General features: G+C 40.1%; 1 long non-coding RNA gene across 1 annotated transcript in view; it reads right to left on the reverse strand.

Moving 5' to 3' along the window:
• Positions 1-25,463, reverse strand: part of LOC138284202 (uncharacterized) — a 350,079-nt gene that overhangs the window by 147,860 nt on the left and 176,756 nt on the right. Inside the window, exon 2 of the long non-coding RNA XR_011201357.1 lies at positions 20,278-20,323. This is a non-coding gene — a long non-coding RNA (uncharacterized lncRNA). The remainder of the gene's footprint in view (positions 1-20,277; positions 20,324-25,463) is intronic.

The following is a 25,463-nucleotide window of genomic DNA, read 5'->3' on the forward strand; positions in this document are numbered from 1 at the left end:
TGCGCTCCGCTGCACCACTTTTTCATAAATCTGGCCCCGGGATTCCATTTTCTTAATAATAGATTGGGATGAAAGGGTAATCAGAGGCATTGTCAGCAAATACCTAAGTGGAAAACCTTCCAATAATTATTAGACCCTACCCACATTCTAAACATCTAAGAACGCCGATATCTTTACCTCTGTATTTTTACATGTGGAGCACCCAAAAGAGGATCAACTTTACAACAGATGGTGAGATAAAGTGCAATCACATTCAAAATGTGCAGCTCAAGAAGTAAAAATAAAAAAGTAGGGTCAAACACAGAGTTCAGACTGCACATTAGTGCTTTACGTTTTGAGATTAACCTTTGTCAAGATGCTTACTTCAAACATCGACTACGTTTGCAATTGCCTTCAAATGATGCTTCTCAGGAATATTTCAATGTATCTTTACCAAAGACAAAAGACTCATTTACAGGGCATCAGTACCTCATATGTTCAAGGAGAGACTAGTGCTTCATTTTTCTTTTACTCGTATCTACAACTATTGCCTGGCACGGGCATAAAGCACCCATGCAGTGTAGGTGGCCCGCAGCCCTTCAAGAGGTTCACCATTTACCCCAAAACAAAGAATATCTGTGAGATATGGGCGACTCAGTGGCCCCTCTTTACATTTTGCAGGGGGCCACATCATTTTGCGTTATACCACTGTTGCCTAGATACATAGGGCAGTAAATTCAGAAGGCGGGGATAACGTCTCCACTCGCAGAATATCTCCCATTTCCATTCCACAAATGGTGAGTAGAGCTCATTTGAGGCAGATAATAAACTGCTAAAAGCTAGGATGGCTACATCCTTCACGGCACCTAGCCAACATACCAGCTGGAACTACTTTGTGGCCAAAATGGTTGCAAATAGTTACCGTGAAGCTACTACGCTTACAATTTACCATAAGAATATCTTGTTTTGTTTGTTTTTGTAGAGGACTGTGTTTAATTATGAAAATTGCTTCTCTATGCATAGGTGCTGATAGTGAGATATCATGAACAAATGCATTATACACATTTTTAGCTATTCCCAGATGTGAATGTGGGTTGCAGATAATTGGGCACTGCTTACACAGCACACTAGATGACATCTTTTAAACTTAGTAGCACATTTGTTTTCTATCACCTAATATAGCAAACTCATTTTCAGGACTCATTAGACGAATAGTAGCTTACACTATAGTGCTTTGTTTTGCCTGAACGTCAGACTCAAAAAGGCCACTCCTTACCCGAATCTACAGGCAATTTCTTAATCATTCATAAGGCTCTGAATTATGACATATAAGGTGCCTGCCTATGCATATGTGAAATTTGGGATTGTTTAGGCATTAACTGGCCTTCTGAATGAATGCCATATACAACTTATATATTTAACATTCCGTTTATAACCTGCATAGCATCAAAAACTGAATCCTAGGTGTACTTGCATATTTGTCTTGCAAAATTTCACAAAATTCTATAACAGTTTTGCAAAATTAGGCTTTTGTAGTGAAATGTGGTTTGTCGCCATCTTGCATGACTTTTTTCACGTAAGTGTGCACCTTGCAGTAGGAGACTAGTTCGATTACAAAATGTTTCTAAGTAAGACATTTTCTATTCAAAATAATTTGCTGAAGGTCTCTTGCAATACTTTTTAACGTGAGTTGGGCACTCGAGTAAAATAATTATGGTAAATGGTGTAATGTGTAATTTAAAGAAATGTCATTAATTTTGTATAAAGTGAAAATCTGGAATTTTGTGAATTTTGCTGGTGTAATTTAAATTTTGATAAGGCCTAAATAAATTAGGCAATTTATTCTTACTTTCCTGACTGCAAATTTACCCATAGTGTGCATCTTAGTTTAGTACACATTCTCATGGTCGGCACACATTTCTTCCCCCCAAAGTATATTTATTTTATTTAGATACACATCACCCCTTCTACTTAAGTCATTTAAATGACTTGGCAGGTGTGAAACTTCCATTTATAAACTGTCAAATCTTAGTTAATCAGGCCCTAAACGCTTTATTTGGGCACGACATTTAGGGGCAGAATTATGAAAAGTGGCTCTGCACATAGTGCAGCTCCACTTTTCTTGCACCCCTTATTGCCCCCCTTAACGCCACAATGTGTGCGCCATATTTAAAATATGGTGCACCATGGCAGTAGTCAGGGGGACTAGAGTCATCGTTTTTTACGCTAGTCCATCGCTTTGCAGGATTAGCATAAAAAATGATTACGCTAATCCTACAAAGCACCCAGTGGCCTATTGAACACAATGGGAGCCTCTTTTTAACACCTGCTGTGAGCATGTATTAAAAAATGCAAATAAAAATCTAGGGGGGGCATTTGTTCACCCCCCCTAGTGCCAGAACAACCTCCCTTGCATACAGTATGCCTGGCGCAGGCATAATGTGGCGCAAAGGGTTACAAAATGGCACAATACAAGCATTGTGCCACTTTGTAAATATAGCACAGCATTTTTGGCCTTCCAACACATCATTAGCATCCAAAAATGACGCTAATGTGGGCTTGGAATGGCGCTAGGCCCACATAAATCTGAGCCTTAGTCTCCCTGACCATGTTCTGTTTATATTTATTCAATATTTTGTTCTGCCTTTGTTGTGACAGTTTCAAAAGACCCCTGTGGTGTGACAAGCAAGGACAAGAGGAAGCTTTTTTTCTAAAACTGCTCACTGTACTAAGAGAAGTGCTGAAAAAATCAGTATGCACCATAATTCTTTGCTCCTTTTGTGTGGAAGGAGCAGCACATAGATCTGAAACGGTGGTAAGGGGTAGTGTATTGTTCATGTTTATTGTTGTCCCTGGTATTAATTAGCCGTCTGTGTAATGAAATAATTATGTTTTTCCAAACATGCTTACGAAAATATGCATAAAATTCGAAACTGTCCTACACAATAAAATGTAATAGTTCCTTCTTAAATGGGGGCTATTAGCTCAGCTGCGGCAGGCACACGACAAAGGCTCACACGAAGGTTCCATTCACTTAATTGAAACTTCAACACAAAGTAATTTTCTGCCCGCGCACACACTCCCCCATCCCAACCCCCCTCGCCCGCCAATCACTTATTGGCAGTAATCACTTGTTAGGTATTCCCTTTAATGCCAAAGCCCCTTGTTAATTTGTATTTCAGCGTGTGTCGCAGTCTGAGATGTAATTAGAAAAGCTAAAGCCTGTCTCTCACCATAATTGCTTGACTGAGGCCGCGGCGTATCCGCTTCTTAATTAGCAAACCACAATACTAGCGAGCTTGTGGAGAGCTGGCTTAATTGTATTTCAGCTGGAACTGAGGGTTAATTACCCTTCACTGTCCATGTTGCTTTTCAATTTTTTTTATCATCATCATTATTATTATTATTATTATAAATTTCCTTTCCTGCTACTGTTTCTCATTTCCTCGCCTCAGTGAGAGACATGCCAGGTTCCTGCCCCTCTCGCATACAGCATCTTCAGATCCAGCATGTCAGTGCAGTTGGGAAGGATGGGAACTACAAATGTAAATAATTCAGTTCATTACTTCACAAGTCAACGCCACTTACTTGAGAGGAACCTCTTTTATCTACCACGGACACCTGAAATCTTTTTCGATCTTGACTTATGCGCAGTTGTCGATCACTTGTAGTTTGTATCATTTTCCTATCCCTAAAGGCTCTCTTGGAAAATATACAATTCATTCAAATGTAATAAATGTAATTCAGACCTGTCTACAAATTGAAGTTCTTCAGTGGATTGCTGAGGTTTTACCCATTTTTAGGTGGGCCTTGATCAATGATGGCTAGATGATGGCTTCCAGTTAAGCACGTGTATTCCAGCAACCGGCGTTAAGAAATAATTTCTGCATCCATCCTACCTTGACCATCTCACGAGGCCAGGGCCTGTTGGACCCCTGTGGGTAGAGAAGGCCCCTGTGTGTCTAGTATTATGACAGAGGCTAGTTGGATGATTCTTTGGAATGTGCTTCTCCGAAAAGTACAACAGATTTTACAGATATATTTACAGTTGAAGGTTTAATTACTTCACAAACCCTCAGAAAGCAATAATGTATCATAGCTCAGATATGTGATGGACATCAATTATGTGCAATGGAAACAAAATACTGTTGAGCCTTTTCATCTTGTATGGTTCAAATTTCTTACATATTCAATTATTTATAGGAACTGGCCATTTTGCACACCTGCTACATTAAATCAGTCTTCATATATGCAGTTATTGTAAATCAGAGGTGTGTGGGTGGGGCAATATGATATACAATGACCTACCCTTGTATGGGTTCTTGATGGTTTATGATAGGCTAGGCTATTTGCATTTATGTAACACCAACTACCTATGTCATGGTATCCTACATTCTTTATCTGGAAGCCCTTTCATATCTGCGAAGGACGTCTATCAAATATGCTGGACGTTGGGTTGATAATGTCCATTGTTTTGCTGGCGTTTGGTTGTGTGGTTAGCCAATGGATTATACAGTGGTAAAATTCAAAATGGTTTGTGAGAACTACTATGAAATCAAAATAAGTTTTGTCAAAAAAAAAAAAAAATCTGGTGTTATGTGTATATTTACAGACATCTAATGTCAGGTCAGTGAAATGAATCTATGCTTTGTGCGTGATGGTGGGTTATTCATATGGTAATATTATGGGAATATTTGTTAGGCGTATATTGGTGTGGGGCAGTATGCGCACAAAATAGTGAATGGTATCTGTCTAGCAAGTGCTGTGTTTTATTATTTATTTATTTTTGCAATTTTCTATAGTGCAGACATGGTCAGAAGACATCAGAGCACTTCATCACACACTCAATACAAGATTACAGCAGGTTACAATAATATTAGATGAATCCGGGCAATTACATCAGTGTATGTATACAAGAGCTACCACAAGAGACAGTTACAACAATAGGGCAGAGGACATGAACAATTAAACAAAGGTAGATCAGGGTGCATTGGAGAAAATAAATAAGACTGGTCAAGGGGGAACTTATCAAGATGTCTATCAAATAGGAGGAGCTTGAGGTCCAGATTCTGGTGGCGCTGCCAGAGAAGGACTGATTCATGTATTGTTCTCACCTGAAGGTGGGGGTTTCCAGGAACAGAGACGGGGCATTTCTGGAACCTCTATTTGCTCCGGAGATTTTAACTTTCTCATTTATATAGGAGGGTGAGGAGGAGTGCAGCCCTCTGTGGGTGATGCAAGTGATTTTGAATTAGGCCCACACTTCAATGGGGAGCCATTAGAGAGCTAGCAGGGGAAATGTGGCCAAAATTCTTGAGACCTAAGACAAAGAGTACTGCAGTATGTAGTGTTGCTCTCATTGGGCCTAGGTAAACATTGGGAATGCCAGAGAGATGGGTAATTCCATAGTCTAACCTACAGAGAACAAGAGACTGCACCACTGTTTTGAGGTCTTGCTCTGGACTCAGTTGTCTGATGCCCCAAAGCTGCCTAGGTTGGTGTTGTGCGGTTTTGGCCATGGCTGCTATGTGGCTATGAAGATTGAGACGACTGTCCAGGGTGATGCTGTGTGATCTGGCACTTGTGACAATGGAGTGGTAGTCTACGAAGATGGGAAGATTGGCCATTCATTCTTGTATAGGTGTTTTTGCTTTTTGAGATGAGATCAGAAGAAATTCTGTTTTAGTTGGGTTTTAAAAGGCGGTTGGACATCCAGTTTTGAATCTTTATGAGGATATCTGAAAGCCAGGGCAACTTCCTCCGGGGAAAAGATTTTCAAGTATACTTGGGTATTGTCTGTGTAGAGGTGGTAGAGAATCCCAGAGTTTCTGAGAATCACACATAGTGGTTCTAGGTAGAGGTTGAAGAAGGATGGGGAGTGGATCGAGCCTTGGGAGACACCTTGGTGAACACTAACTGGTTTAGAGAATGAATTGCCCATTTTCAGAATTGGGAATAGTTGGATAGGTAAAAGGAAAACCAGTTGTGGACTGTGACTCTGTATCCCATGCATAGTTCAGGAAAATGAAGGAGGTCATGATGGTTGACAATGTTGAACGCAGGGATAAATCCAGGAGGACCAGGAGGCAGGAGTTGCTGGAGTCCAGTATTCTAAATGAGTCATCGACTATATGGAGGATAGCAGTTTCTCTACTGTGTCCCAGGTGGAAACCTGATTGGAGAGTGTCTAGGAGGTTGTTTGTTTTGATGTGTGTTTCCAGATGAGACACTAAACAGCTTTCAATGACTTTTCCTAAAAATGGGAGTGTGCAGACTAGGGGCTAGTTGTTCAGGTTCTCTGGATTAAGAGGTTGTTTTTTTAAAGAATGGAATTGAGTGATTTAACCCATTTTTATTTGTTTGGGAAGAGGCCCTGGTTGAGAGAGGAATTGACCATGTTTGTCCATATGGGTAGTAGGTGTGAGGCAAGAGATTTGCTGACAGTGCCTGAAATAGCGTCCTGATGATGGTTTGAGAGTTTTACTTTGGAGATTGTTCATTGTAGATCCTGCTCGGAGGTTGGAGAGAAAGAGGACTCTGATTATAATGGTTTGCATGGTAGAGACTCAACCGTTCCAAGGGAGTCCTTGATGGAAAGAGAAATATGGCTGTGTATAACTTTATTATCAAATAAATAAATTAAGTCATTGAAACTGGCCATGGAGGGTTTAGGAGCCAACGTGATAGCGGGCTTAGTAGACTGTGCAATAACCTCAAACAGGTGCTTCAGTCTATTCTTTGTGCAATTCATGAGGGCTCTGATATGGGAGGATTTGACTCTGAGAACGTGGTATTTGTATTGTTTTCTCACTTTGCAAAGCTTAGTCATACTCAGGAAGAATGGTGCTTTTCACCATCCTTTCTCATATTTTCTGATAAGCTTTCGTTCTTCATAAAGCTCTTTAGAGAACCAGGGCCTAGATGGATAATTTGAACTTAATTGTTGCATATTTGTCACTAAGGGATTCTCTTCAGGAGTTGGACATGTTGGTGGCCTTGTTAATGTCAAGATGAGTTGTGATTGCAATTAGTGTGGGAGAGGCCTTGATGTTCATGGCTTTTGTGTCAAGGTTAGATGTGCCTTTAAACCATATTTTCTTCTTCTTGGGTTTCCAGTTAGAGAGAACAGGATATGCATGTGATCAGACCAATCAACTGCAATGGGGACATATGTCTTTAGGTAGGAGGGATTGGAGATTATCAGATCCAGAATGTCATTTTTGTGTAGGTTAATGGCAGTGTTGATGGAGATCTTTGGTGATGAGAAAGGAGGTACAAGTGTCCATGCAACTGTTGCTCAAGTCTCCCAGTAGATGTTGAAGTCACCAAGGAAGATATTGTTATCAGAGCTGATAAGCTGAGAGGTGAAGAAATGTATGCATTCCTCTATGAAGGTGGTGTTTTGACAAGTTGGATGGTAAATCACATTCAATTCGAGGTTGGAGGTAGTAGATGTGGATAGTTCTACCGACAAGCTTTCAAGAGACCGAAAGTGAGTCATTGGGAGGGTTCGGTATCTCAGAGATTTTCGATGAATGAGTGTTAGACCTCTGCTGTGTCTATCTTCCCAATTGTGGCGCAAAATGGAGTAGATGGGAAGAAGAAAAAGGTCAAGAACGTGGTTAGATGAGGCACTGAGCCACATTTCCATGATGATTAGGAAATCAAGATTATTGGTCAGGATAGAGTCTGATAACTCAAGACAATAATTGAGTGCGGATTGACAATTGTGTAGCTTGCAGTCCTGATTTCTGATTTTGCTGATCCGGGAGGGTAACTGGTGTTTGTATCAAATTATGAAAAGATGAGCATGCACAGAGGTGGAGTCTGTCAGATATACTGCGATTTGAGATGATAGTGGAAATCTGGCAGCCTCCTAGAGGAAGATATGAGGAGAGGTTAGCAGATAGGAGGAAGGGGTAGCAGAATTAGAAGCGGCATAACTATTTAGGAAATGGAGTAGGTCTGAGTTCTCGAGGGGAGGTTGTGTCTGTTTGGATCTGGGTAGGCAGCTGTCTCTCAGTATGCTGGGAAGGCGGGGGGAGGGTCAGCAGGGGGTGATGAGGACAGGAGTGACATAAAGACTGAGTGTCCCTAAGCTGGAATATAGCTGACGTGAGGATGTCCTTTCTGTGAGAGAGGTGTGAGAAAGAGGAAAGGAGCTTGTTGAGATACAGCAGCCAAAAGATATATATATATATATATATATACTTATATATATATATACACATACATATACACACACACACACACACACACACACACATATATATGAATAAAATGAAATGCATGTTTTGGCACATAGGGCACACTGCATGGTGCATAGTGTTGTAGATCTGAACTTGAGTCATGTTGTACTCCTTGCTTGTGCTAATTGGTGAAAATATAGGGATATAATTTCATACTACCCAGGAAGATCATTGATGGTGATGGTATGTTCAGGAACTGTGACGTCTCAAAAATGAACACTTTTATTTATTTCAAACAGAATAATGCACCATGATTGTAAGGCCACATTCAAGGATCTAGACAGGAATTTATGATACAGTGTGCATGGGATGCACTTCTGGCCATAGCCATCCCACTCAGACCGGCACACTGAATGTGTGAAAAAGTGATAGATGGAATGCTTGAATAAATCTCTGCCACTGGTAATCACTTGGGGCTGCAAACCAGTCCATCATTATTTTTCATACCCTGCCACCTCAGTTTGGGTCCAGCCATATACAAAGGAGTCTTGATCCTCCTTCATTGGTAACAGTCCAGCCCAAACTGTTAGACGAAGTCCTCCTTGAACTGGAACACAAGCAACCCAGGAGTGGTTTTGCCTTAGTTAGGTCTCATCAGCCAGGTATAGTTTGATTCCAGTGACAGTGTGCATGATACCCACATCTGAACATACCCATCGTACTTAGTGTGACAGGCTCAATTATATGAAAAAGTAATTGATGGAATGCTTGAACTAACTCAGCTACTTGTAATCACTCGAGCTGCAGCCCAGTCCATGGTTATTTTGCACACCATGACACCTCATTTTGAACAATATGTTGTGGCAGGCATTACAGGATTCTGAGATATGGACCATGTATGTTGAAATTTAATTTTAAAAAACATATAAAGGAGCACGTTGAGCACACCCTGACCTCAGGGGGCCTGGTAGTTGGTAGGGGGTTAAAAGGAGACCCCCTTTCTTGACTGGCCCTAACTTGGACAACATGTTGTGGCAGCCGGTACAGTACTAGGGGCATGGTCCCTATTTAAAGATATTGTAGTTAAAGTCGGTTTTTGAAGGTAAAGAAAAAGGAAAGCACTTAAAGGTTGATAATAGACTTTAGTCATAAGGAAAGTCGTTTGTTGGTGGTACCATACTAATTGTGGTGTGTTTTAAGGTGATTTTACCCTATGAAAAATGCCAATGTTCAGCTGGGATTTGATGTACCATGTTTCAAATAAAACAGTTTTTTCTTGTGAGTTTGTTATACAGATTATGGAAGGTACTCCAGAAGCTAAAATGAAAACACATTTTCCTTAAACTCACGCTATTTTCCTCAGCCATGTGAAAAATTCGGAGTACAACATATACTTTCAGCAGCAGCCTGTCAGTTGATTTCCTAGTGTTCTACGCATCTTTACAACAGTGTTATACGAACAACTAAAGTGCTAAGATTCTGTGTTTATGAGAGTAGTATACTTAAATGCCATCTTGATGGAATCCAAGTTGCAAAACTGAAAGCAGTTCCTTTAGAAATTAAAACAATTAGGTGGTTCATTTTGTCGTGGGAATTATGGTTAGTTCTCTAGAAAGTAAAAATTAGTACACATTTTCTATAAATTCTCAATTATTTTCCTCATCAATGTCAGAAGAATCTCTGGTATTGTGAGTAAAACATACTTCCAACACCACCACCAGCCTGACTGTTGATTCCCCAGTATTTTAATACAAATTCTCCAAAGTGCTCTAATGAGCACAACTGGAGTGCTAATATTCTGTTTTCATGAGAGTTGACACCTAACCACTATCTTGATGGAATCAAAGCTATAAAACTGTAAGCATTTCCACCACTGGATACCGCAGTACAGAAATTAAAGGGTTCTTTTCATCACAGACTTTATGACCTAGAAAGCTAAAATCAGGGCAAATTTTTTATGAGTTCTCAAATATTCACCACATCTATGTCAGAAAAACATTTTGTGAAACATGTGCTACCAGCATCAGCACCAGTCCAGCAGTTAACTCCATAGTGATAACATGTAGCTTCACCACAGAGGTCTAAAGAACAACAAGAGTGCTCACCACATTTTGTGTTCAAACAAGAAGCAAGGCACTCCTGAACACAATTTTGTTATTTGTTAGAAGAGGCACTATTGAATTTAAAGCCTTTCCTGAGCAGCAGGGTGAAGTAAATGATCACTAAAATGTTATTTCAGGTATGAAACCAGTAGTTTAAAAATGTAGGGCAGGTATTAGTTTTTAGCAATTTGAGGCATAATGCATTTTAAAGAGCTAAAACGAGTTAAAGAGGAAGATGTTGCATAAGTGCAGCATCCGCTTTCCACATCTGTTTGCTCATCCTACCCATCATCTCACTTGCTTAACATCTCCCAAATTTTAAAATACTAAACATTTTGGTAGAGAAACTTTGGGCCATATTTATGACAAAGTGGTGAAGTGCAGCACAGCTACTCACCCTGCCTCTCTGCACTGCATCACTGGGAAACGACAGGAATGTGCTACATTTAAGGCATATGGTGCATTCCTGTCCTTTCCTCTGTGCTGGTGCACAATCGGCTGCCTAGCGCCAATACAGCCACCCTCGCACCACAATGCAAGGGTCCTGTGTTGCATGCAGGATTGATTTTGTGCCGGAAGGCGCACCTACCTGCACAAAACAATCTTTAAAGGCATATTACTCTATCTATGTGTGCTGCAGAATACAGTACTCATAGAAGAGGAAGTAACAAGGAGAAATAAAGATATTCCTCCTTGTTACACTTCTCTCTCTCTGGCTCTCCACCCTTTGTGTCAAAAACCATAGGAATTGCATGGGAACACCCACACAACACCCATGGTATGCCTCCCTTGTGCAGAATAACTCAATACAGGGATTTGCACTGTGTTGCATTTCTCCAGATTTTTTTAGACATTCAAAGCCATGCAAAGTGGCTGTGGGTGGCTTAAAAAACTGACCTAGAGGTTTGTGTCACACCTGTACCACGTTGCGTGTTGCAAACATGATGAAAAGCTCTCATAAATATGCCCCTTTATGTGCATTGGCAGTTGGGCACCCACACAGGACTGCACATGGAGGATTGGGCACAGGCCCATTGGTCAACCAGTCCTGTGCACTGCCTGAGCCTGTGCGCAGCAGCTGTTTTCCTTCTGCTGAGGGTTGGGTGCAGGGACTGTCTTTCAGGCTAGGTTCTTTGGTCATTCTGGAATGCACATGATCCCAGACTGTGCTCAGCACAAGTTGAGTTTCAGTAGAGGGTTGGACACAGGGCCTGACCTTGAGAGCAGAATTTGCAGCCACGCCCCCGCTGCACATGGCCTAAGGCCTTGCGCAGCAGTGGTTGGGAACTTGCAGAGGGTTGGGCCACTTTAAATATATGATCAAAAATCCCACAAGTTCACTGAAAAAGTTAAAGTAGCATTATAGTTAGGTATTGAAATGAGACAAGAACTAACATTAAAAAACTCAAAAAACACTTAAATCTCCAGTTATTGTTCAGTCAATTAACTATTCCTTAGTTCTTGTCTCATTTCAAAGGCTAACTGTATGTATATATGCAACACAAGAAGGCAGCACTCCAGTAAAGGAAACAATTTGTTTAATGTTCTTAATGCTGCTACATAATACAGAAAAACGATGTGTTTCGACTTCCCAGTCTCGTTCACATTTCCATAAAAACCTGTTTTCCGTTTCTGCTATAAATAGTTTCCTTTTTTCCATTTCCACCCAAGTCCAAAGCATTCTGTATGTGCAGTGCATATGCATATAGCATGTAATCATAACCTTTATAATTACCAGAAAACTTCTATATTGTAACTAACCATGGTACCTTTTAAAATCTAATGTTCATCAGCATTTACATTTCAATTTCACTCTGAATCAACTGTATTTCATACAGTTGAGAGACTCATGTGTGACATATCCATTTCTATTTGAGGTACAATAGCCATCATAAACCTACACTGATTTCAGTCCCTCTAATGTGCTCAGCACAAGTTGAGTTTCAGTAGAGGGTTGGACACAGGGCCTGACCTTGAGAGCAGAATTTGCAGCCAAGCCCCCACTGCACATGGCCTAAGGCCTTGCGCAGCAGAGGTTGGGAGCTTGCACAGGGTTGGTCCACTTTAAATATATGATCAAAATCCCACAAGTTCACTGAAAAAGTTAAAGTAGCATTATAGTTAGGTATTGAAATGAGACAAGAACTAACATTAAAAAACTCAAAAAGCACTTAAATCTCCAGTTATTGTTCAGTCAATGAACTATTCCTTAGTTCTTGTCTCATTTCAAAGGCTAACTGTATGTATATATGCAACACAAGAAGGCAGCACTCCAGAAAGGGAAACAATTTGTTTAATGTTCTTAATGCTGCTACATAATACAGAAAAACGACGTGTTTCGACTTCCCAGTCTCGTTCACATTTCCATAAAATCCTGTTTTCCATTTCTGCTATAAATAGTTTCCTTTTTTCCATTTCCACCCAAGTGCAAAGCATTCTGTATGTGCAGTGCATATGCATATAGCATGTAATCGTATACGTCTTTATTGTAACTAACCATGGTACCTTTTAAAATCTAATGTTCATCAGCATTTACATTTCAATTTCACTCTGAATCAACTGCATTTCATACAGTTGAGAGACTCATGTGTGACATATCCATTTCTATTTGAGGTACAATAGCCATCATAAACCTACACTGATTTCAGTCCCTCTAATGGGCATTCATCATACCTCTCCTATGTCTTTGGCACCTTAGTTTTGTCCTCTAGTGGGCTAAACCTCTCAATAGTTCATTAAACAGTGATTAATCATTTCATATTGCAATTCTGGACATGCATCAAAGTTCTTCAAGGTAATATTAATACCTTAATGTTCACAAACCCTACCTTCAATTCATCAACAGTTTAAAAAGTTCATTCATATCATGCCTAGAAAATTAAAATGTCTTATGATGTGACTGGTAATGTAATCACAAATGCTCATGAAGCTCTTCATCTTGGTTCTATCTGTAAGCGGTTTTTGTCTTATATTTAATCATGTATTATGGATTCCAAGTGACTCAACATATGTGCCTGCCCCCTCCTCATATTGAGTTCTCTACTTGATCAATGTCCCAAAACTTTAGAGAAGACAATTCACCATCTTTTATTAGATTTTAATGCCTTGCTTTGGGATAGTTCACATCTTTATCGCTTATCGCCTGTATATATAATGTCCACACTCGCCGTAACTGCTGCCAAATGTTGCTGGTGGTGTAGCACGATTACCGGTCAATGTGTTGCAGGGTTACCAGTCACTTGTAGCCCAGTTACCAGTCACTGAAGCTGTCAAAAGAGATAAAGAAATTCTACCAATTTCTCCAGAAAGAACACACTCACCGCTCACTCAGGAAGTATGGTGTAAACCAGTAATTATCGTTTATTACACAGACTCCACAACGCGTTTCGGCTCAACCTAACCTTGATCACAACACGCCGAGGCACCAACCTCGATCTTGTGGAAGATCAGAAGAAGACTAGACTTGCTGTCTTTGACCTGAGAGGAGCTGTAAAGGACTGGGCCCAATGCCTCATGTATCCAGAACAAAGAAGTGGCCTCCAAAGTTCAGCTGGCTGACCTACTGTGTAGCTACAAGGACACAACAAGCTCAAAGAGGCCTTTTTTCCTAACGTTACCGGCGAAAAGACTTTGCTATTGGCCTTTGCCTGACACCCTGAAAGTCTCTAGGTACTTTACCCTGAGGTCCTAGGGCCCTTAAAATGTTCTCCTGTGGATCTTTTGGGTACCAGAAGAAAGTTTGGAAACTTATGAAAACTTTTGGTTCAGATCTTCTAGTGGGACCCACCAGCAGTTCCACAGCATCTGATTGAAATTCCAATTTATCCTACTCAAAATCCATGGATTTATGTAAAATGATGAAGTTAATTCTGTGTTGGGGCTTACAAAATTTCATGTGAGAAATTTCCTAACAAGGTATAATGTGGTCAGCTATAATTACAGCAGTGTCGCACACGGGGACAATTGTTCTTCTGAAATAGTAACAGAGTCCCATTCTGCAAATGGACATGGAAAACATTTCTGTGTTTTTCTTTAAAAAAAGTGAAAAAGCCCCTTGGGATTTGGAAACTTTTTAGGACTTTTTGATTTCCAGAGTTTCACTGGGACTAATCCACTTGGTGTATCTGATTAGGGCTCCTTTGTGTTCACCCTCAAATCACGCCTAGTTCCCCTTCTTCCACTTCCATAGACTTCCATTGGTGCTGATTGCTTTTTGGTGCTGGTTCTACTTAAAACTTTAATAATTCATATCCCAGGTTCCCCTAATTGGATTTTATTTCAGTATTGGGCAATCATGCACTGTGATGAGCAGTTAAACCATCAGAGTCAGCTTTCCATCAAAAGAATGAGAAATATGTTTTCTTTTTTCTACAATCTCCAAAGAATGTCATGAGTTTCATGAGATTGGTCTTCTCTTACCCAGGTGTAATCTCTCATTAAGGTCACACTGTGAAAGCATTCATGGTACCCTTAATCCTACCAAAGATAAAAGGTACATGATAGAAGGTTTTCTGCAATTGGCAAGTGTCCACATGGTGGGCACAGAGAGCCTGATGTAGTACATTCTCTGCTGGAGTGATGCTGTTGATCAGGATGAGAACAAAAATAAAAAATCCAGAAGTTTGTTGAGTATGTGGACTGCCTGGAGAATGGTTTGCTAGAATCATAATGTTGGGGATGTATATGCAACATGTGCTAACAGATCTAAAGAAACAGGTGCAACACTTTCTCCAAACTGAGTTATTTCCAAATGATCAGGAGAGAACCTTTACAGTGTTGATGATGCAGTTTCATACAAGGGTTTAATGAGGTACAACAGCAGGCATTAGAGCCCAAGATGGCTGACTGAGTGGTAGCTTTATTACCTAGTTCGTCAGCAAGACATGCAACTTATCCCCTTTGGTCCTTTTAGAACAAGACTTTCAAAGAAGCAAGCTAATCTCCTACTTTTCCAACCAGTTTGATCACCTGGACATCTCTAGGTCACAAAAGATCCCCATCACATGTGGAGTCTCCACATTGAGAGAACTTATTATTATTTTTTTTTTTTAAACAAATCCTGTTTTGGGATTTTTTTTTTTTTTTTTAACAATGTGCTAAAAGTTTGATGTGCTGTGCTGTCTCTCAAACGTTTCCAACATTTACAGGGACTGCCATGACAGTGGTTCCTGTTAATGTTAAGAGGTGTCCAGTGGACCTGTGGACATCTCTCAATTTAAAGTACGGTTACTCCATCAGGGTGACGGAGAATTTTATTCTGTCACCATGGAACAGGAATTACCATACTCCAAAGACTAAGGGCCTGATTACGACCTTGGCCGATGAGATACTCCATCACAAACGTGACAGATATCCCGTCCACCATATTACAAGTTCCATTATATCCTATGGAACTTATAAAACAGCGGGCAAGATATTTGTCATATTTGTGACAGAGTATCCCATCCCCAAGGTCGCAATCAGGCCCTAAATCAGGTTGATAGATTTTTTTTGCAACGCAAAGACTTGCCTAAATAATTTCTTCCAAAACATGGAGTCTCTACTCCTACCTGACAAAACACTTCTAAAATCAGACAAACATGGCAAAACTGGGGGTGGAATAGCAATAATCTTCAGAGAATCTTTGTTTTGTCACCAATAAGGTGCAACCTCCTAACTCTATTTCAAATGCATGAAAATAGCACTGGCAGTAAATCCTTCCATAATTATCTACCTCCACATAATCTACCGACCACTTAAGCCCTCTAACAACTTTGCGGAAAACTTCTCTGAGTGCGTCGCCCTCAACCAGGTGCTATCCGCAAACAGCATCTACATGAGAGACTTTAACATCGAATGGGCCAACCCAAAATTGAACCTCGTTCAGGAACTGAACAGTATTATTGGTTTGCACCTCCTCATACACAGATGCATACTACGAACAATAAATGAAAAGTTTTAGACCTCTTCTTACTATGTATCGAATCCTGTGCTTCACTTCCCACTGTATTTTAGCTTCCTAATAAGCAGGCCATAAACAGAAGAAACCTCTCAACATTAAAACCTAGGCCAGGAATTGCATTTTATTAAGAGCTGACTACTTAATACAGCAACTAATATACATGCTTACTAAGATAGAATTATGCAACCCATTAGATAATATCTACACCAAATACACCAACACAATTGACATATTTGACAATTATACTGCCCCAGTAAAACTAAAATGCTATAAACATAATACGTGCAAACCATGGTTCAATTAAGCCCTTCAACAGAGCAGAAAGAACATTTAAAAATATCTGAAAATATGTCAAAAAGGCAAATCAAGTAGATCTAAACTGAAGAGAGGCAGCCAGCTGTTTAAATGAGGAATTACAAGATCAGTAACAACTTCCCTCCAGAATCTAATCCCCGCTCAAACACTCATCACGTACCTTATTCAATATCATTAGAGACAGTATGAAAGTCAGTAAGAGCAAGATTCCCTCTCCCTCTACTGTTAAACGCAACAGTTTTCTTTAATTTTTCTCCAGCAATGTCACTAAACTGAAAGCAGACCTCTCTAACAAATCTTCCTCACCATCTGTCTTTATTGCCAAAACAACCAACACATGAGCGTTGTTTCGAAAGCTCAACACAGACGATCTCTCCAAAATAATAAAAGAAACCGACCTACTCCATACTTCAGAGACTTGGGCCCATATTTATACTTTTTTAACGCTGCATTTGCCAAATTTTTGTACGTAAAAGTGGTGCAAACTTGCAAAATACGATTGCATTTTGTAAGTTAGCGCTGTTTTTGCGTCAAAAAGCGGCGCAAATGCGGCGCTAAAAAAGTATAAATATGGGCCTTAATGCCAGCCAAAGTAATCACTGAGAACTTACACATATTTGCACCAATCTGGCTCATGCTAATCAACGCATCTGTATCCCAACAATTTAAAATTGGGTCAGATATCACCCATACTCAACAAACCCAATCGCTGATGGTTAGAAAAAGTAATTGAAAAAGATGTTGCACCTAGCTAAATAAACACGTAAACAACAACGACTCAAGGGCTGATCTAAATGTTGGCGGAAAGGGTACCTTGTCGCAATGGAAAAGGTGTACCCTTTCCACTAACCTGAAGGACCGCCTTCCACATTTAAATAGGCAGTGGACACTACCCTGTCTCCGCTGCAAACACACACTTCTGCCTATGTGTCTACCCATCCCATTTAGAGTGAGGAGATACATGGTCAATTTTTACTGTCTGACAAAGCCATGCCATTGTCTCAAAGTGGCATTTCCTTATTGAAAATGAAAAAAGTTGTAAGTTTGTTGTATGCTCTGCCATAGTTATGGAGTCACCTGTCAAACTGACAGTGCCTTTCCAGGAACCATTGTGACTGTGGTTCCTGTAAATGCAAGTGCACATCTGTAAATACAATTAGCCAAGCATCCTCACATGGCAACGGTAATTACTCAGACCACCAAGATTTAAATCAACCCCTAGTTTCGCTTCAGGGAAGGCAACAGCACTGGAAAGAACAACTTGATACTAGATGATTTATTATTTATGCTGGTTCTGCTCCTTCCTGGATAGCCAGCCCTAGCTCTTAAAATTGAGTACTGACATGTAATGACAGGTACAGAAAGAATGACCAGCGGCATTCCACAGGGATCTACTCTTGCCCTAATTCTATTCAATCATTATGTGAAACCAATAGAGCTCCATCTAAGCAACAGTGACATAAAACGTCACCAATCTGCTAATTGCACACAGCTATGTAAAAATCCATATTTAAATCAATCCTCAATACAAGTCTTTCACACCTAGAAAAGGGTATGGATACAATTCAGGAGTGGATGGTCTCTCACTGTATGAAACTGAACCTATTGAAAGCGGAATTTCTCTTAATAGCTCCCAAATCCTCCTCCAAAATTGATCCAACTCTGCTCATTGGGCTGTCCGGGTTAGGGTCCAACCCAGCAGAGAGTAACACAGTCAAATCTCTAGGTTTTATGCTGGACTCTTCTCCCTCTCACAGTGACTACAAAACTGAATAAAATGCCACAATCTGCCAAATACCACCTCTACCAACTTTATAAAATCAAACTTCTTCTCTCCTCTGCTCAACTAATAGCAGCAGCCCATGCTTTGATCATCTCAAGAATTGATGCAAGAATTGACACACGAACATTGGTTCCCCTCAAAGCTATTCTCTACTCTATTGCCAGGCTCATCTGAGAGAAAAGAAAGTCCACCACACATCCCATTCAAAGAGACCTACTTTGGTTTGCACTTGAGATGCAAATTAAGTTCACAATAGTATACATTACCTTCAAAGACTTATACAAAAACAGAACTTCCTACTCAACCAACCTCCTTGTGCTTTCTGAAAAAAATCTTTTTTTTAAATGGCTCCCAATTTTCAGAAAGGTCTTACTAAGACACAGCACAACATCCTGTCTTTCAAGAAAGTCCTCAAAACGTAACTCTTCAAATCTTACCTCTATGGATATTAATCAAGCTTCTTGCTGGCCCACATTAAAAAAAACACTTGTTTTCCTACTTACATAGCACTACATTGCAAGTATCCAGCTGGTTTTCTATTGATGATCTCCCCTTGTTCCTCTTCAGTCACCTGCTCATCGCTCCCTCATACTTCTTTTCCCCCACATCCTTGGTTTTGTTTCCCTCTTCATGCACAAGTGTTTCTTTCTCTGAAAAGTACTTACAAGTCCATTCATAAGGTACTATATGAAAACTCCACCTAAACAAATAAATAATTGGAAGTATAACCACTGATTTGAGGGTGCTGTTGAATGGGATATAGTTACTCTTGTGACAGCCCAGGAGAGAGAATTGTGAATGGGTGAGTCAAGGATTCATATCTTTTCAGACTTAGGGTCTGATTATGACCTTGGCGGATGGGATACTCCATCACAAACGTGACGGACATCTCGCCTGTCGTTTTACAAGTTCCAAAGGACATAATGGAACTTGTAATTTGGCGGACGGGATATCTGTCACGTTTGTGATGGAGTATCCCATCCACCAAGGTCATAATCAGGCCCTTAGTCACATCACATTGAGTTGGAAGCAAGACCTGTAGCTGACAAAATAGACGCTTTCTCCTGTGGCTTCCATGCTATTCCTGGCAAGCATTAGGATTCAACATAATGAAAAAACATCCTGGGTACGATTCACAAAGGGACTTATGACTCATAAAGTTACTAGTGCGGAATCTCCACCCTTGTGGCGAAGTATCCGCACTAGTGGAAGAATCTCTGCACTGTGCGCTCCCTGCAGTGCACCATGCGGAGATTCCGCACAGAGTGCAGAGACTCCACACTCATAACCTCATGTTTCATAAGTCTCTTCTTGAATAAGGCTCGTTGTTTTTTCAAAACAAAAGTCGCCAGAGAATTTCTCTCCAGTAAGAGGGAGGCTAGTGGTAAAGTGGTAGAGGGTAGCAGAGTGCCGAGTTCCCTTTCAATGACAATTGCATGGAGGCAATGCTTAGCTCTTCTGATATTGGGAATGTGTGACACAATTCAGACTGTAGAGTTATTATTCATCACATTGCAAAATATATTGAGTTTGATCGGTGGCTGAGTCATCTTCTGTCCCATCGGCACTATCCGTTCAACAACCTGTCATTCTATCTGGGAGAGTTCTGTGCTGGTGTTATTTCATTATATTGTATTTATAGCAAAATTATTGCATTGCATTGGATTTGATATTTCTTCTTCCAACAGATGGAGCGGTAAAGTATCGATGCTTAAGAAATATATGACGTGTTGTTATTGTATTGGAGGCAATATAAATGAAAAAGTAATTAAAGTAATATCTCAAAACCAACTAAACTGCATATAGTTCCACACTATGAAGCTGTCCAGGGGCCACCCATGAGCATTTAAAAGCGCTTTACAAAAACTAACTCAATAAATGAATGAATCATTAAATAAATACACATCAGTATGTCGATAGTATAATCACAGAAGTATGAGACATAAAAAGGATGAAAAACCTACATACCTAGGAAGATATTTCAAGAGCTAAGCTTCACTCCCAGGCCTTCAGGCTGAAAAAAAGATAAACACTTATTATACTTGCATATATATATTAAATACATTGCTAAGGTGTAAGAAATAAACAACGATTTCGCAAACATTTGGTCACAATTAATACTGGCCACAAAGAGAGAACCGATGGAAGTGACTTAGGGCCAGATGTACCAAAGGATTTTACCCATTCTGTGTCTATGGGAAAAAGCTTTCGTACATATGGCCCTTAATACCAGACTGTCCAATGAAATAAAGAATGGAAGACATCTAACAATGTAATTACAATCTTAGTGAGGTACATTTTTGTTATTAAGTTGATTTTGAATAGGATATTTGGGATACAGGCATTACGTACTACACGGACACCTGGCATTAGAACTACATTACAATTACGTGATCATAGAAAAGCAGGAGTTATACAAGGAGCATCTTATCAACAGAACATCGGCCTACACACACTAGTGTAGATAGAGTCATACATAAACGGTAACAATAAAAGACTAGAAGTTCTCTACAGGATTTCGACCAAAAAATGGCACAAGGTAGGTCAGAAATGTGCATCAATAAGAGCTAATTTCTCACTTCTTGGAAATTCAAAAAGAATTTCAAGAGTGCTCATTCGAATCTGCAGCAATTGCTGGTTCCCAGTGGTACTTACATGTCACGAATTCCCCATGCAGAAATGTAATAGATGTACATTTCCACAGGAAATGTGACAAAAGTATTTGGTGAGGAGGAAATATATCTCGTCGTGTAGAAAACTCTTGCCCTACACCCTAATCAATTTTGGGAATAGTCTTTCCGCCCTCTCACCTTGAAAACGTATTTATTCCTGCCCTTGACAGTAGATTGGAATGTGTTTCTGGGTGGAAACCTATTTGCAAACCTTTGGTGAATGACCTCAAACATACCAGTATTCGGGTGTTGATCAAGGTTTGGTTGGAGATCATCCCGGGAATGCTAACAAATCCAAACCTGAAACTACACTTGCTCACACGGAAAGTGCACCACATCTACCATATTTCCACGTCAGCCAGTTTCATTTCTAAAGATTGAATCCCACCATTCCTCATTGCACAATTCTGGAATGGGATTTATTCTTTACAAATGCTTTTATTTGCACAGCAACATTCATCCGTGGTAGATAGGTAGATATAGATTCCAGGAGTGAACAGTAGGACCCTGAAGCACTTGGGGTTCATGGGGGCCCACAACCCTTCAGGGGAGTGAATATCATCCAAAGGACAATAGATACCTGTAAAATGTAGTAGGCCGAGGGACCCCTCATCCCATTGTGCAGGGGTGCCCGCCATTTTGAGTTGGCCACAGATAGATTAGCAGGACAAGTGGAAGATATGCGATCAGCCATTCTGAGGATGGAAACTTCAGTAGTTACTTTAGGGAAATGTATATCTTAAACATTAGGTAAAGGTGCTTAGCATCTTTGCAATAATATTATGGGTATTGTTAATAACAACAGAATATCTAAAATCTATATTATGAGGAAACAAACATGTGAAGATCTTGACAAAATCTCATGTATGTGCTGGGGAAGGAACAGAATAGAGAGAAGTGATATAGTGTGCATGAATGTGCTGTGCTATGGATCAAATCAAGGTCAGAGTGACAAAGGGAAAGAATAATTCAGTCGGTGAGTTAGAAAGTTACATACATGAGGGGATATAGTTTTAAATCTAAGACTATGTTTATTGGGAATTGCCCTCTTTTTATCACTCCTTCCATGCATTGATACTTGTTGTTGGATGCATGGGGATAGCACCAATATATACCACATGGCATTGGGAAATTAAAAAATGTCCTTCTGACAACTGTGTTTGTTTGGATGTGTGGGGGATTCCAGGATTCAGGACAACGAAGCTGCACATAATGAAGTGGATTTTTCTAAAACTCATAATGGTTTTCACTCTTAGTTGCTCCTACGTTTTGTCCCAGTAGATAATTTCCACGGGCACCTGACCCTGCTAATAAGTGAAACATGGTTTGTGTCTGAAAACAAACAATGGTTTTAAAAGAGACAGTTCTGGTTTGCAGCCGATTAATCATCTCTGCCCATTATGTTTGTTTTTATTTATATGTGTATGTATTGATGTATTAGGCATTAAGCTTAATTAGAAATGTTGCAGGTAGTAATACAATGTCCAGTTTGCAGACGGTGAATACTGATATCAAAATTAAAGATGTAGATGGAAAAGAGGGTGGCAAGTGGGAAAAACGACATTGGCAGTGCATATATGGAGTATTCACCAGAAATCACTAATAGTTCATCTGGGTCCAGGTGGTCTATGATGACTTAGAGGGTTGCCACATTCAAAGGACTGGAAAAAACATAGGCGCCCCTTCAAGTCATATGAATTATTTCAGAGAAACCTCTTGAAGGTACACTTTGGCTGCTGCTTTTGAGGATAAGACCGGGGAGGAGTATTTCTAAGTATGAGTTTAAGAAGGCGAGCAATGTAAATGTAGAGATAATGCAACTTGGTTTAGTTGAGGTTAAAATAATACATTTTGAAAACAAAAGTGATTAGCATGTATAATAACCTATTATACAAAACATTCACCCAAATGCTCCTCGTGCTGGCCACTCTATGTATCCACAGGCTACCGATCTTGCAAAACAAATGAAGTAGCTACTAAATCCACATCCCAGAAGCATTGTGCACCCGTTCTCAGAGGTGTGAAGCACCTTATGAATGCTACAGTACAATAGAGTGAGCCAGCCAAGCTGAGGGGTATTGGCAAATGGAGGTGTGAGGTATGGTCCGAGGAACAGCCAGTGATCTTAATATTGGCCAGATACAAATCAAGCAGTTAATTGCCCTTCCATAATTCATAGTCAAGTATTTTTTGGTGTTACAGTAAGTCAATCAGGAAGGACAAATAGAACAATGTTTGGGTGTTACCACCTAAGGGATAATACAAAAGAGAAAGGAACGTGTCATCAAGCTAGCAAGGTGGCTTCCTGAATGAAGCATTTGAGGGATAGCCTGGGTGATTTGCAGATCACACGTTTTTTTCCAACCGGACCAATCCAGCATTTCATTGTCTGAGAGCAATCAGTTATGTACCATTAAATTTAATCATACCAACACCTGATATTTACAGCCCTTCAGAAATAGGAAATCAGCAACATTGTGTCTTATAAAGAAAGCTATTATTGGTGTAAAGCAAGAACATTAGAAAGTGATCTTCGGGCCCTTGGGGACGCATACTGGGAGCTGGTTGTGCGCTAAGCCAGCTCTGCACTTGGGCATGGAAAAGTACCAGTCGTATGAAAATTGATAAAGGAAGAAAGGAAGGCTAGCCGTGGTTTTAATTTTTTTTTAAACTGTCTATTTTTAAGAATGTCAATTTTGCAGAGAAATATAGAATGAGGGAAAGATGATTTATGGAGAAAAGATATGATGAAGCTGGAGATGTGGGAGAGAACATTTGTGGAGAGTGGCTTGAATAGGACCTTGATTGCTAGATAGTGTGCAGGTCTGTTCAGCAATGCGAGATGTTTTGCTTGGCCTGGATCAAGCACTTGATGTGGGCACAACATGAGTGCCTCTTTTTTCAACTTAAAAAAAGACCTCCAGGAAAAGACAACACAGAAGCTTCGGCATCTGCCTCGGCCTAGTGATATTAATCATGTTTGCTGGCTCATCATTAATGCACAGGAAAGGCGTGCTTAAGAATCAATAAATACATTTTGGAGAATAAAAGTGGCCCTGAAAAAAGCACAGAGCCTAAGGCAAATGACCCATTTGCCTCTATTCTAAAACCCCTTAGTTCGTTGAAGAGAAACGTTTTCATTGCTTTTCAAAATAATAGGGCTTGGGACAGCTGTTAGATGTGCGGGGAGGGTCATCATTGGGGTTGTTGTGTAGGAGGCGTGATTACAGCAGTTTAGAAGAATAAAATAAGATGCCAGGCTTTATTTACAGAGAATTAGTGAAGAGGCCAGAAGGACAGAGCGCAAGGTTTCCTTGGACTACCCCACCACTTTCTAAGTTCTACTCCCTTAGCAGTGAAGAGTGCTGCATACTCCTATAAAGTTCCAAAATGATTTATTTCCTAATAGCTCTCACTGCTTAGCTAGCAACCAGCAGCAGCCCAACACAAAGAGGTCCATATGCTTTTTCTTCTTCTGGTCTTTCAGTGTAGTGAGCATTGTCTTTCGAGGTGAATCATTTTAATCACGTGAGCAGGTTGAAGGTGAAGAATGGGGGCATTAAAAAAGGATCAAGAAAATAAAATAAAGAGAGCAATAGAGAGAGAGTAAGGGAGAGTGAACAATGGTTAGAGGGAAACAGAGGTAGAGTGTAAGAGCGGGAAAAAGATGGGAACAAAAACTGATTGCTGGATCTAGAGAGATGGAAAATTAGAAGGAATGGAAATGGTGGATACAAGGGAAGAGAAAAGGGAGGAAACAGGTGAGGGACATGATAGCAAACATTATAGAAGGCGGAAGAGTGGAGCGGAAAGTAGAAAGCGAAAGATACAAAGAGAGGGGAAGGGGAAAGTATGTTAGGAGGAACACAGAAGACATCGAGAGGATAAGAAAACACTTCTCACTTGCACTGATATGTGTCCTTGGCAGTAATGAGGGCAATTGATGGTGTACACACCCTTTAACAACTGTAATATGAAACCAAATTTGTGAAGGCGCTAATGTGTAATCAGAATGTTTATGCATATTTGTTGAATGTTTTTGTGGTGGTGATGCGTTATGTTGTTTATTGTGCTGTTGCATTTTCCGCTGCATTACTTCATTGTGTTGTAGTTGTGTTGTACTGTGGTTGTTGTGTTGCATTCTGATTTGACTGTTTTGTTGTTTTGTACCCTGCTAAGTTTTGGTTGTTTTGTTATTTTGCTTTGTTCTGTCATTATATGGTATTCTGTTGTCTACTTTAGAGATATCGACAAATGTTTTCTTTCTAGTCAAAGCAGAACATTCCTTTCAATTTTCATTGATATTTACCACTATCCAGGATGGTGAAATACTGCTTCCCAAGCTCTTCAGTTGTTTAAGTCACGAATTGGGAACAATATGTAGCTCAAAACTGTGTCAGAGGCTGAGCTTAAATTATCACTTTTAGGGCTCACTTTATGTGGTATGGCCCAAGAAGTGAGATGTAGACAAAAACAAACATT

Source organism: Pleurodeles waltl, chromosome 3_1 (genome assembly GCF_031143425.1).
Source record: "Pleurodeles waltl isolate 20211129_DDA chromosome 3_1, aPleWal1.hap1.20221129, whole genome shotgun sequence".
Lineage (NCBI taxonomy): Eukaryota > Metazoa > Chordata > Amphibia > Caudata > Salamandridae > Pleurodeles > Pleurodeles waltl.